The sequence below is a fragment of the Anser brachyrhynchus genome (assembly GCF_964034855.1).
Source record: "Anser brachyrhynchus genome assembly, chromosome: W".
NCBI classification, from domain to species: Eukaryota; Metazoa; Chordata; class Aves; order Anseriformes; family Anatidae; genus Anser; species Anser brachyrhynchus.
In genome coordinates this window covers 14,221,904-14,236,750 of record NC_137704.1, presented here as the reverse complement: position 1 = coordinate 14,236,750, position 14,847 = coordinate 14,221,904, and the positions used below count along the sequence as shown (strand labels likewise).

Genomic DNA, 14,847 nt, shown 5'->3' with positions numbered 1-14,847 from the left:
TGCTGGCGCTGCGGACCGCCGCCGGCAGCTCGGCCAGGGATGTGGGTGGATCCCCTGAAAAGGCAGCCACAGATCTCAGCAGTGAAAACAAGAAACTCAATAAATTCCAGCAGCTGAAAAAGTTTTCAAAGAATGTGGTGCTGTAGGGGTTTCATTCCATGTTGGAATGTCATTAGTATCTCTAGGAATCTTCTACCTGGCTGTGTCAAGTGGTGTGGATATGACTGCAGTTCTCTTCAAACTTGATTTCAGTGAATCATCGCTGCAATCTAAAGGGCTGCTGGTACAGGCACATTTGTGTTGGCATATGCTATTCACAAATTGTTTGCTCCGGTACGACTCAGCATTACTATAGTTTCTGTGCCATTTATTGTCCGATACTGCTGGAAGATTGTTTTCTTCAAACCTCCTACCCCAAATCCGTGATAACTTCTTATGGTTTTTACTCACCCAACGTGGGGCTCAAGGAATTTGAGATAAGGATGATAGTTGAGAGAAGTTCGGACAAAACATGGACTGGATGTTTTTATGAACGTAAAAGTTGTGAAGAATTCAAGAAAGTTGTAATTGTAAGGAATATGTTTCATATTAGTGTGGTTAAGGGACGAGGGGTGGGGTGTGTGTAAATTGTCCACCTCGTCGGTGTTGTGATGATGTTATGTTTATTTTGGTGTGGGGAATTCTTTTTTTGATGTAAGTGAAGTTTGTGAAGATTGTGATAATTGTAAAGTAAGAGTATATTGGAATGTAGTGGGTTTACGTGGCAAGGTATTGGTAGCAGGGGGCCATAGGGGTGGCTTCTGTGAAAAGAATCTAGAAGCTGCCCCATGTTAGGTAAGGGCCCCACTGCTGACCAGAGCCGAGCCAATAAGCGATGTTGTTTGAGCCTCTGTGAGAGCAAATGTAAGAAAGAGAAAAGAAAAGAAAAAAAAAAGGGGGAAAAAAATGCTGTGCCACACAGCAGCTGGGAGAGTGAGAGGAGTGAGAAACAGCCTTGCAGGCGCCAAGGTCAGTGAAGGAGGGGGAGAGGTGCTCCAGGCACCGGAGCAGAAGTCCCCTGCAGCCTGTGGTGAGGACCATGGTGAAGCAGGCTGTCCCCCTGCAGCCCATGGAGTACCACAGTGGAGCAGGGTTCTGCGCTGCAGCCCCGCTACCAGGGTTACCACCGTGGACACCCTTTCAGCAAGAACCAGAGGGAGTGCCGGAGTGGATGCCTCCACAGTAAGAGACGCCACTTTGTGGGGTACTCACGTTCATAAAATTCCATTGAACGTCAAAGGACCAAATGGGAATGACTGTAGTGTATTGCTGCTAGGACGATCAAGTACAACTTTGACCGGATTGTTTGTTTTGCCGGGGATAATTGATGCCGATTATAATGGACAAATCCAAGCTATGGCTTGGACACCGTCTCCACCATTGTCAATACCAAAGGGAACTAGAATTGCTCAGTTGATTCTTTTCTGAGCAGTAGTCTGCAGGACTTGGTTCAAGAACAACTCGAACAAGGACATATTGTTCCGACAAACAGCCTATGGAAATCACCAGTGTTTGTTATCAAGAAGAAGAGCGGGAAATGCAGATTACTGCATGATTTGCGACGAATCAATGCAGTGATCGAGGACATTGCAGCCATAAAGCAAACAAAAAAAAAGAGAAAAAAAAGGGGAAAAAAAAAGGGAAAAAAAAAAAGAAAAAAAAACAAGAAAAAAACAGTACCTTTGAATATTGTATCGGACTTGCAATATGCTGTAAGTGTCGCTCAGCGCATTGAGAGGGCACTGGCGTGGCGGCTTCTTCTGCTGGGATCTCTGGGAGGAGAGCCACCACGGCGAGTAGGTCCATGATCACCTGGAAAAGCCATACAAAGGGAATTGGGGAGATTGCAACCACAACTCTGGTGCGAGCCTTTAGTGCTGAGGAGTAACACCACAGAGGTGACACATGGAGCTTCACAGCTTGCGATGGCGAGGAGCAGCAACCCTGGTCCCCAACAAAAGCTGCCCCTGTGCAGGCTCGATTGGCGAGAAATTAAAGGTGGTGTTCACTCCAGATGTCTGGATGTGGTGGATGGAGGGGAACAGCTCTAAGAACAGTCAGCTCTGTGGGGTTTGGTGAATCAGTGGAAGTGTTGCTGAGGCCTGAAGCACTCGTGGTGACGCAGCTTCATGGGCGGACTGCCCCTGCTCGGCTTGACATGGCAGGAGGGAGCAAGCTCTGGTTTGTGTGTAAGGGAAGATGGGATGGATAAAATGCCAAGACGTGAAATGAGAGGGAATCTGTCCTTTTAAATTGAGGCCTAGTGGCTTGTCAGCAAAGCTGTAATTTTACAGGGCACAAGCTTGGGCAGTGAAAACGGAGAGCTTGGAAATGATCCTTTCTCCCTGTCTGGTTTGTATCTGAGCGTGCAGAGAACTTTGGAGCTTTTACACACACATTGAGAAGGAAATATTGACAGTATTCAGCAATCCAAGGGCCAAATTCACTGGGAAATTCTGGAGTGAGATGAGGTTTCAGGAATAAAGGAGTCAGTATTTATTCTTAGGGCCTTTTCCGAAATCCAGTGAAATCTACAGAAAGTTCAGTGTACTTCAGAGCAAGCCTCCAGAACGGACCCCAGTCATGGGCAGGAAGAGCAGCCTCTTGTTTCTTACTTGGTTTAGAATACATTTTTTTAATATATTGTAGATATGGTGCAGTAGCAATACTGTGTTTTTAGTGGTGTGTGTAAAGAACAAACTTATCTGGAAGCAGAAATGTCATGACTGTCACTCTCCCAGATTTCTGCACTTCCCATCTTTTCAAACTCATCTATGCAAAGCATTTCATCTTCATAGTGTAAGTCACTGTGTGAGGCCACAACGAACCCCCCTGTACCCAGCTGTATGTGTGTGAATCACATGCCTCGAGAGAAGAGGATTTTTTTCTGCTTGCTTTGAAATACCAGCATGGAATTCGTCAGTGAAGTGAACGCCATGAAGGTGGGATTCAGCCCATTCCCTCTGAGGCCAGCACAGTATTTGCATTTGGCTTCACTAGGAAAGCATCGCGTCCAAAGCTTGTAAGACAAGCCAATAACCCGCACCTCCGAAACACCCACCCTCTGTTGTGGTTTAACCCGGCTGGCAGCTAAACACCACACAGCCGTTCGCTCACCCTCCCTCCTCCCTCTCTGGGATGGGGGAGAGAAACGGGAAAGTGAAGCCTGTGAGTTGAGATAAAGACAGTTTATTAAGACAGGAAAATAATAATAACAACAATAATAATAGTGATAATGATAATAGTATTAATAATAATAATGTGTAAGAAACAAGTGATGCACAATGCAATTGCTCACCACCCGCTGACCGATGCCCAGCCTATCCCCGAGCAGCCGGCCCCCCCACCCTGGCCAGCCACCCCTATATATTGTTTAGCATGACATCAGATGGTATGGAATACCCCTTTGGCCAGTTTGGGTCAGCTGTCCTGGGTCTGTCCCCTCCCAGCTCCTGCTGCACCCCTAGCCTGCTCGCTGGCAGGACAGAGCGAGAAGCTGAAAAGTCCTTGGCCTGGTGTAAACACTGCTCTGCAACAATTAAAACATCAGCATGTTATCAGCACTCTTCTCATCCTAATCCAAAACATAGCACCCTACCAGCTACTAGGAGGAAAATTAACTCTGTCCTAACTGGAACCAGGACACCCTCCCAGACTATAATCATTTCATGTCTTAATGTCATCCCGTCTAGTGTGGGTGAGGCTTCTGGACATCGCCGTGTTGTCTGCATGGGATCCCAAATCAACAAGCAATTGTTCGTAAGTGCTTTTTCAACAAACCTTAGGGGAAACCCAAACGTACACTAAGCGTTAGAATGGGGGAGCCCGAGTCCCAGGCCTGAGCACCTCCAGCGCTCCCCGAAGCCCTCAGCATGAGAAACATCAGAAATGTGGGACTGGGCTGTGGTGGGAGGCTTCAAAAAAGACAGGGCTGCCTCACTGCTCCAAGGACTGAAAGCTGTAAATATGTTACCAACATGTCTGACTTTCCCTTTAGAAGCCATAAATGTTTTTGGTGTTTGATCTTTGGGTAGGTTGATATATGTTTTTAACTGTACTAATCACTGTAAAATGTGTTAGCATGTAAAATGGTGACAAATTAAACCAGCAAAGTCAGAAACTGTGCTGGCTAGCTCTTGAAATGTCTGTTTTACCTGGAGCTGTCTGCAGTGAGATGGACCAGGATACTGAAATGTCTCCATTGCTCCCTACAGCTTGTGCTGTATGTCCCTCATTTTCAGCTGATGGAAAAGAAATACTTTGGAAATGCTGGAGCAAAACAGTGTCTTCGTGTGAAGAGAGCTTGGGCTAGTACAAAAATAAAGCTTGTTCCATGATTGTTATTTCTGTAAGGTGCTGATGGCGGGGGTGGACAAATCCTAGAGCAGTCATGGTAATTTCATGCTGATGTTAATGCCATCGTGTCCATTGAGTCACCTTTCTTTTTTCCATCCTCCACCCTGTAATTCTTGCTTACTGTTTCTGTAGCTGTATTAAGGCACCCAGGCAAGCCGGTGATGAGCTAAGGGATGGTGTGCTAGAATCAGAGGGACTGTGTGCTAGTGAGGTCCTTTGGTCGGCTCCACAAGGTGCTGTGTGTAGGGAGGCGCATTTGAAGTGCTTCTACACAAACGCACGCAGTATGAGGAATAAAATGGATGAGCTAGAAGTCTTGGCCCAGTCCCACAGTTACGACATCATCGGCATAAGCGAAACCTGGTGGGATGAGTCCTGTGGCTGGTGTGTTGCAATAGATGGTTACAGGCTCTTCAGGAGGGATAGGCAGGGTAGGCGAGGTGGCGAGGTGGCCATGTATGGGAAGCATGGGCTGGACTGTGTGGAACTTCAAGTTGGCGATGGGAAAGTTGAGAGCCTCTGGGTAAGGATTAAGGGACGAACAAATAAAGGGGATGTCGTTGTGGGAGTCTATTACAGACCACCTGGCCAGGATGACAACGCCGATGAATTATTCTTTGTGGAACTAAGAGATGCCTCGAGATCAACTCCCCTTGTCCTAATGGGGGACTTCAACTTGCCAGATGTCAACTGGGATCACCACACGGCTGACACGAGCAAGTCCAGGAGGTTCATAAAGCACCTAGATGATAACTTCTTGGTGCAGGTGCTAAGGGAGCCAACTAGGAAAGGTGCCCTCCTAGATCTGTTGCTGGAGAACAGAGAGGGTCTTGTGGGGGACGTGGCAATTGGCGGCCGTCTCGGTCATAGTGACCATGAAGTGGTTGAGTTTAGAATTTATGGTGACAGAAGGAAAACTGCCACCAAAACTTCATCCCTGGATATGGGGAAAGCAGACTTCAGGCTGCTCAGGGAACTAGTCAGCAAGGTCCCCTGGGAAACTGCTTTTGAAGGCATTGGCGTCCACCAGTGCTGGTCAATCTTTAAGCACTGCCTCCTAAAAGCACAAGATCAGGCAATTCCAAAATATCGGAAGTCAGGCAGGCGGGGCAGAAGGCTGGCCTGGCTGACCAGGGATCTTCTTCTGGAGCTTAGGTGGAAAAAGAAAGTGTACGGCTGCTGGAAGGAGGGTCAGGCAAGGAGACCCTTTTTGTAGGGAGAAAATTCATGTGGCCAAAGCCCAACTAGAGTTGAAGCTGGCCATGTCTGTGGGAGACAATAAAAAAGGTTTTTTTAGATATATGATCAGAAAAAGGAGAACCAAAGAAAACATAGGTCCGCTACTTGATGGGGAAGGTCTCCTCACAGACAATGACATAGGCAAAGCAGAGATGTTTAACGCCTTCTTCGCCTCTGTCTTCAGTGCTGATGATGGGCTTCGGGACCCTGGGTGCCCTGAGCTGGAGGACCATGATGGTGGGAATGACAAACTCCCAACCGACCCTGAACGTGTGCGGGATTTGCTGCTCCACCTGGATCCGTACAAGTCCATGGGTCCGGATGGGATTCATCCCAGGGTGCTTAGAGAGCTGGCTGACGTCATCGTGGGACCTCTCTCAATTATTTTTCAACGATCTTGGGAATCTGGAGAGGCCCCAGTAAACTGGAAGCTGGCAAATGTTGTGCCAATTTTCAAGAAGGGCAAGAAAGAAGACCCTAGCAATTACAGGCCTGTCAGTCTCACGTCAGTGCCTGGTAAAATCATGGAGAGTATGATCCTTGAAGCTATTGAAGCGCACCTGGGGGACAATGCAGTCATTGGTCCCAGCCAACATGTGTTCACGAGGGGTAGGTCCTGCCTAACAAATTTGATTTCCTTTTATGATAAGATCAGCCATCTAGTCGATCAAGGGAAACCAGCTGATGTGATCTTTTTGGACTTCAGCAAAGCTTTTGACACAGTTTCCCATAGGATCCTACTGGACAAAATGTCCAGCATACAGCTAAACAAAACCATCATATGGTGGGTGAGCAATTGGCTGACGGGCAGGGCTCAAAGGGTTGTGGTAAATGGGGCCACATCTGGCTGGCGGATGGTCACTAGTGGGGTCCCTCAAGGCTCCATTTTAGGGCCAGTCCTCTTCAATGTCTTTATAAATGATTTGGATGTAGGACTAGAAGGTGTTTTGAGCAAATTTGCCGATGACACCAAACTTGGAGGAGTTGTGGACTCGGCTGAGGGTGGAAAGGCCTTGCAGAGAGATCTGGACAGATTGGAGAGCTGGGTGATCACCAACCACATGAAGTTTAACAAGAGCAAGTGCCGGGTCCTGCACCTGGGATGGGCAACCCTGGCTATATGTACAGACTGGGTGACGAGACGCTGGAGAGCAGCCCCGCAGAGAGGGATCTGGGGGTTGTGGTTGACAGCAAGTTGAATATGAGCCAGCAGTGTGTCCTGGCAGCCAGGAGGGCCAACCGTATCCTGGGATGCATCAAGCACGGCATTGCTAGTCGGTCGAGGGAAGTGATTGTCCCGCTCTACTCTGCACTGGGGCGACCTCACCTTGAGTACTGTGTGCAGTTCTGGGCACCACAGTACAAAAAGGACGTAAAACTCTTGGAGAGTGTCCAGAGGAGGGCGACAAAGATGGTGAAGGGTCTAGAGGGGAAGACATATGAGGAGTGGCTGAGGTCACTTGGCCTGTTCAGCCTGGAGAAGAGGAGGCTGAGGGGGGACCTCATCGCAGTCTACAACTTCCTCGCGAGGGGGAGTGGAGAGGCAGGTGACCTATTCTCCGTAAACACCAGTGATAGGACCCGCAGGAACGGTGTTAAGCTGAGGCAGGGGCAGTTTAGGCTGGACATCAGGAAGAGGTTCTTCACCGAGAGGGTGGTCGCACACTGGAACAGGCTCCCCAGTGAAGTAGTCACTGCACCAAGCCTGTCTGAATTTAAGAAGCGATTGAACTGTGCGCTTAGTCACATGGTCTAAACTTCTGGGCAAACCTGTGCGGTGCCAGGAGTTGGACTCGATGATCCTTATGGGTCCCTTCCAACTCAGGATATTCTATGATTCTATGACTCTATGAGTGTGAAATTTCCAATTAATTCCTGGAGTCCACATTAGCCCTTGCAATATTTCTGACATAAAGCGATTTCCTTGATCGGAGTCAGTATTTTCAACAATTCCATACCTGGGAGTTACTTGTTCTAGAGTTACTTTTGCTACTGTGTTCGCAGTAGCAGATACTGAAGGGAAAGCTTCCACCCACCCTGACAAATGATCTACCGAGACTAATAAGTATTTAAATCTACCTACTCTAAGGAGTTCTGTAAAATCTACCTGTACATTTTGGAAGCGTTGAATTCCTGGTTCTCGCCCCCCCCTTTGGGCTGACTGCGGATAATTTTCCTATTTACCTTTTGACATACTACACAACTCCTGCGTACTTGTTCAGCCAGAGTATATATTCCTACACATACATCATAGCACAGCGTCACACGTTGCTTGAATTCCCCAATGACCCTCTTGATGTAAAACAGTTAATATTTGCCTCATTAGCACTTTATTCAGAATTTCTCTCCCATCAGGGAGTATCTGTTTTCCTTTGGACTCCGTGACTCCTATTTCCTTAAAAACCTATTTCTCCTAAAACTTTTTAGTTCTCTTTAGTTTTGGGTAGGGGTAGCTCAAAAATTCCCTGAATCCTCTCTGGATTTATTCTTCATTCCCCTTCAGACACTAGATGCCCTAAATGTGTGACTTCTCTTTCTATGAATTTTAATTTATTTTCCAATACTTTCACGCCCTGTTTTCCCAGAAAGTCGAATAGCTTGTTAGTGGCTTCCTTCACAACTGTTTTCTCCTGTCCTGACAATAAAAGATCATCCACATATTGTAACAGTAGCACCTCCTTTGGAAGTTGGAATTACTCCAAAATTTGTTCTAGAACTTGCCCAAATAAATTGGTGGCCCTGTAAACCCCTGAGGTAAAATTGTCCATCTGTATTGCTGCTTCCGCTCCATTTCAGAGTCTTTCCAGTCAAAGTCAAATATATCTTTGCTGTCAGGGTCTGAGAGCAGCCCATTAATAACACCATTATTCTAGCCTAACAATTTACTATATGAATGCCCAATTTAATTATCAAATCCTTTCCCAACAAGTTAGTCCCTGCCTCGGGTGCATACAATAATTGCCCAGAGATCATTCTATCCCTAGTCTCAGCTTGGTGTCCCCCAAAAGTAGCACTGTTATCCCAGTCCCTTCTACCCCCATCACATTTAGGGTTTCATTAGTTAATTTAAGCCTTGATACTTTACAGGCCAGTAATGACCCAGCTGCCTCAGTGTATTGGGTTCACATGGCAAGGTTCTGGTAGCAGGGGGGGGCTGCAGAGGTAGCCCCTGTGAAAATGTTGTGGTTTAACCCGGCTGGCAGCTAAACACCACACAGCCGTTCGCTCACCCTCCCTCCTCCCTCTCTGGGATGGGGGAGAGAAACGGGAAAGTGAAGCCTGTGAGTTGAGATAAAGACAGTTTATTAAGACAGGAAAATAATAATAACAATAATAATAAGAGTATTAATAGTATTAATAATAATAATGTGTAAGAAACAAGTGATGCACAATGCAATTGCTCACCACCCGCTGACCGATGCCCAGCCTATCCCCGAGCAGCCGCCCCCCCCACCCCGGCCAGCCACCCCTATATATTGTTTAGCATGACGTCAGATGGTATGGAATACCCCTTTGGCCAGTTTGGGTCAGCTGTCCTGGGTCTGTCCCCTCCCAGCTCCTGCTGCACCCCCAGCCTGCTCGCTGGCAGGACAGAGCAAGAAGCCGAAAAGTCCTTGGCCTGGTGTAAACACTGCTCTGCAACAATTAAAACATCAGCATGTTATCAGCGCTCTTCTCATCCTAATCCAAAACATAGCACCCTACCAGCTACTAGGAGGAAAATTAACTCTGTCCTAACTAAAACCAGGACAGAAAAGAATCCAGCAGCTGCCCCATGTTAGATAAGGGCCAGTTTCAGCTGGCTCCAAAGGGGCCCACCACTGCCCAGAGCCAAGCCATGAGCAATGCAGTTTAAATCTCTATGAGAGCACATCCAAGAAAAGGAAAAAAAAACCTGCCGCACAACAGCAGCTGGGAGAGTGAGGAGTGACAAACCTCCCTGCAGACACCAAGGTCAGTGCAGAGGAGGGGGAGTGCAGTGCAGAGGTGCTCCAGGTGCTGGAGCCGAAGGCCTCCGTGGCCCACAGAGAGGCCCCTGGTGGGAAAGGCAGACCCTCGCAGCCCATGGTGTACCGCAGCGGAGCAGACCTCCACGCTGTAGCCCATTTAGGAAGAGCCCAGGAAGGTCGACACCCCACAACAGAGCAGGGGGAAGAGTGACCGTGAAGGAGCAGGGGAAACGAAGCACCACGGACTGGTGCACAACTTTGTTTCTCACACATGAGAGAATAGACCAATCCCCACCTCACTACAGCCTCCTTTAAGGTACCTACAGAGAGCGATAAGGTCTCCCCTGAGCCTCCTCTTCTCCAGGCTGAACAACCCCAGCTCCCTCAGCCGCTCCTCATAAGACTTGTTCTCCAGACCCCTCACCAGCTTCGTTGCCCTTCTCTGGACATGCTCCAGCACTTTGATGTCCTTCTTGTAGTGAGGGGCCCAAAACTGAACACAGTACTCGTGCGGCCTCAGCAGAGCTGAGTACAGGGGGACAATCACTTCCCTAGTCCTGCTGGCCACACTGCTTCTTATACAAGCCAGGGTGCTGTTGGCCTTCTTGGCCACCTGAGCACACTGCTGGCTCATATTCAGCCGACTATCAACCAGTACTCCCAGGTCCTTCTCTGCCAGGCAGCTTTCCAACCAGTCATCTCCCAGCCTGTAGCGCTGCTTGGGGTTGTTGTGCCCCAAGTGCAGGACCCGGCACTTGGCCTTGTTGAACTTCATACAGTTGGCCTCAGCCCATCGGTCCAGCCTATCCAGATCCTCCTGCAGAGCCTTCCTTCCCTCGAGCAGATCAACACATGCACCTAACTTGGTGTCATCTGCAAACTTACTGAGGGTGCACTCGATCCCCTCATCCAGGTCATTGATAAAGATATTAAAGAGAACCGTCCCCAGTACTGAGCCCTGGGGGACTCCACTAGTGACCGGCCTCCAACTGGATTTGGCTCCATTCACCACAACTCTTTGGGCCCGGCCATCCAGCCAGTTTTTAACCCAACAAAAAGTACACCAGTCCAAGCCATGAGCAGCCAGTTTCTTCAGGAGAATGCTGTGGGAAACGGTGTCAGAAGCCTTACTGAAGTCAAGGTAGACCACATCCACAGCCTTTCCCTCATCCACTAAGTGTGTCACTTTGTCATAGAAGGAGATCAGGTTCGTCAAGCAGGACCTGCCCTTCATAAACCCATGCTGACTGGGCCTGATCGCCTGGTTGCCCTGCAAGTGCCGCGTGATGACACTCAAGATAATCTGCTCCATGAGTTTCCCTGGCACTGAGGTCAGATTGACAGGCCTATTGTTTCCCGGGTCTACCCTCCGGCCCTTCTTGTAGATGGGCATCACATTTGCTAGCCTCCAGTTGACTGGGACCTCCCCTGATAGCCAGGACTGCCGATAAATGATGGAAAGCGGCTTGGCCAGTTCTTCCGCCAGTTCTGTCAGTATCCTCGGGTGGATCCCATCTGGCCCCATCAACTTGCGTACATCCAAGTGCTGTAGCAGGTCGCCAACCATTTCTTTGTGGATTATGAGGGCCACATCCTGCTCCCCATCCCCTTCCACCAGTTCAGGGTACTGGCTATCCAGAGAACAACTGGTCTTGCAGCTAAAGACTGAGGCAAAGAAGGCATTAAGCACTTCAGCCTTTTCCTCATCTCTCGTCACTAAGTTTCCCCCCGCATCCAGTAAAGGATGGAGATTCTCTTTAGTCCTCCTTTTCGTCTTTATGTGTTTCTAAAAGCATTTCCTGTTATCTTTAACAGCAGTAGCCAGACTGAGCTCCAGATGAGCTTTGGCCTTTCTAATTTTGTCCCAGCACAGCCTCACAACATCCTTATAATCCTTCTGAGTGCCCCCCCCCCTCCCCCCTTTTCCAAAGATCATAAACCCTCTTTTTTTCCTAAGCTCTAGCCACAACTCTGTTCAGCGAGGCCGGTCTTCTTCCGCGTCAGCTTGTCTTTGGGCACGTGGGGACAGACTGCTCCAGAGCCATTAAGGTTTCCTTCTTGAAGTGTGCCCAGCCTTCCTGGACTCCTCTGCCCTTCAGGACTGCCTCCCAAGGCATTCTGCCAACCAGTGTCCTGAGCAGCTCAAAGTCTGCCCTCCAGAAATCCAAGACAGCAGTTTTACTGGTCCCCTTCCTGACTTCGCCAAGAATAGAGAACTCTACCATTTCGTGGTCACTCTGCCCAAGACAGCTCCCGACCACCACATCTCCCACCAGTCCTTCTGTTTGTGAACAGAAGGTCTAGCGGGGCACCTCCCCTGGTAGGCTCTCTAACCAGCTGCATCAGGAAGCTATCTTCCACGCTCTCCAGAAACCTCCTAGACTGCTTCCTCTGAGCTGTATTGCATTTCCAGGATGTGCCTGGGAAGTTGAAGTCCCCCACGAGAACAACTGCTGGCAATTGCACAACTTCTGCCAGCTGCTTGTAGAACGCCTCATCTGTTTCCTCATCCTGGTTTGGCGGTCTATAACTGAAGGGATGCAAGACACGGACTCCTGATGGCTCTTGAACAGGAGATGTTTATTGCCCTTTTTCACTACTACATATACTTTCCCCGTAGCCCCATGCACTGTCCACGCACCCGAATCTGTCATACAATTGGTTAGAGACCCTCAGACACACGCCTCGAGCCAGCCAGCAATTGGCCACTGCCCAAAGCTCATCTTTAACACTGCAGCCAAATTACTTTATCTCGACCTTGCTCAAGTTTTTGTTTCTACCTCTTGGTTCCTCATTATCTCTAATTCAGGGATGTGTGAAACAGCGCAAAGCTCCCTGCGAATTCCTTTCCCACAATTCCCCCTTTTTTATTTTCAATCAACCAAATGCTTTCTATAGATTTTCCTGTCAAGCACCGCAAACATTGCAATAAGAAAGGTACAATAAGCAACAGGGTGAAAATCACATGCAGAATTACGATTGTAAAGTAGCATGCCTCCTAGAATCTGCATCAGTCAACAAGCCACTAAGCGCTAGGGATGTTGCTTCGCAGCGATGCTGCATCTCACTCGCACAGCACAATCAATCAATCATGCAAAGAGGCCTCTTGCACTTCTCATTCATACCACTGTGGTGGTTTTACCATGCTAGGCAGCTGAACACCACAACTGCTCTCTCACTCCCCCTCCTTAGATGAGGAGGGGAAGAAGTAAAGGAAAGAACAACTCACGGGTTCAGATAAGGATGATTTAATTAAAGGGAAGAAAAAAATAATTATTAAGGAAAGATTATTATTAATTAAACAATTTAACTAAACAATTTAACTAAACAACTAACAATTTAACTAAAGGGGGAAAAAGGAAAGGGGAAAAGGGAGGGGGAAAGGGAAAACTAAACAAAACAAGTAAAGGCTATGTGGAAGTGCAGAAGAAAGAAATTACTCTCTACTTCCTGCAAATGAGCGATGCTTGACCACGTCCTTGAAGCAGGGCCTCAACGCACGTAGCCGGTGTTCGGGAGGAGGACAGACATTTTCACAACAAGAGCCCACCCCTCCCTTCTTCCTCCTTTTCCCACCTTTTATTGCTGAGTGTGACATCATATGGTATGGAATATCCCTTTGGTTGGTTTAGGTCAGCTGCCCTGGTGATGTTTGTTTCTCACATCTTTGCCCACCCCTAGGGGGGTTAGAGAGAGTCCTGATGCTGTGCCAGCACTGCTCAGCAGCAGACACAACACTGGTGTGATACCATTGCTGTTTTAGCTACGAGTGCAGAGCACAGCACTGTATGGGCTGCTGCAGGGAAAGTTAACATCCCAGCCCGACCCAGTACAACCTCCACCCCTTATTCCATAACATTTGTGTCGCTCTCAGGTCCCCCATACTTTAGCATATAAGTATTCTCATCATCGTTGTCCCTTGTCCTGTAAGAGATCGATGGGTAAGTATGTCTTTTCATTCTGTAGGTCTTTCTCAGAAAATGTTCATAAGAACTGTTGACGATTTGGTCTTCATCTGCCAAAATGGTCACTCACAGCAGGCGGAGTTGGATGTCTGGACGCCAGCACCAGCTTAGCTTAAGTCCTTGTTGCACTTGCCCGGTTCCTTGCAAAGTTGACCTGTCGTTGATCCTGCAGCGTCTGCCTACAACATATATAACTTAGATTACAGATTAGTTTTCTCTCAAGGTTAAATCTCCTTGAGGCACGCACTTGATATCCCCATTCTTTTGCATGACCCACCAGGTATACCCCGGTCCTTGGGCGAAGACAATCCCATGAGTGGGTTTGCCTTTTCCCGAGGCAGGAGCAACCCACACCGCCTTCCCCATCCACTTTCCTACATGCACTACGGGGACTTTAGCTCCTTTCACCGTGTGTAGGGGTTTGTTTCGGCAGGACCAGGACGGCTGTCAGACCCCCTGTTGTTAACTAGCCAAGTGGCTTCTGGTAGGTTTATGTCCCATTGTTTCCATGTCCCAGCACCCAATGCTCGTAACATAGTCTGTAACAGTCCATTGTACCTCTCAACCTTCCCAGAGGCTTGTGGGTGATAAGGGATGTGATACACCCACTCAATACCATGTCTCTTGGCCCAGGAGGTGACCAAATTGTTTCGGAAATGACTCCCATTGTCAGACTCAATTCTCTCTGGTGTACCATGACGCCACAGCACTTGCCTTTCTAGGCCCAAGATTGTGTTTTGGGCCGTGGCATGGTTTACGGGGTATGTTTCCAGCCACCCAGTAGTTGCTTCTACCATGGTGAGTATATACCGTTTGCCTTGGCGGGTTTGTGGGAGTGGTCCGATATAGTCAATTTGCCAGGCCTCACGATATTGAAACCCTAGCCACCTCCCCCTGTTCCAGGGAGATTTTACCTTCATGGCTCTCTTAATTGCAGCACAGGTCTCACACTCATGGGTAACCTGTGTGATGGCCTCAATGGTCAGGTCCACCCCTCGATCACGAGCCCATCTGTATGTGGCATCCCTCCCCAGATGTCCTGATGTTTCATGGGCCCATCGAGCTACAAACAGCTCACCCTTACGTCCCCAGTCCAGATCCACCTGAGCCACTTCAGTTTTTGAAGCTCAATCCACTTCTTCGTTGTTCTGATGTTCTTCAGTTGCGCGGCTCTTGGGCATGTGGGCATCTACATGACATACTTTTACATCCAGGTTTTCTACCCGAGCAGCAATATCTTGCCACAGGGTAGCAGCCCAGATAGGTTTACCTCTGCGCTGCCAGTTGCTCTGTTTCCA

General features: G+C 48.5%; 1 protein-coding gene across 1 annotated transcript in view; it reads left to right on the top strand.

The window, feature by feature from the left end:
• The window catches only part of LOC308184745 (ubiquitin-associated protein 1-like), a 211,460-nt gene that overhangs the window by 166,583 nt on the left and 30,030 nt on the right, over positions 1-14,847 (top strand). The gene's annotated exons all lie outside the window — the stretch shown is intronic.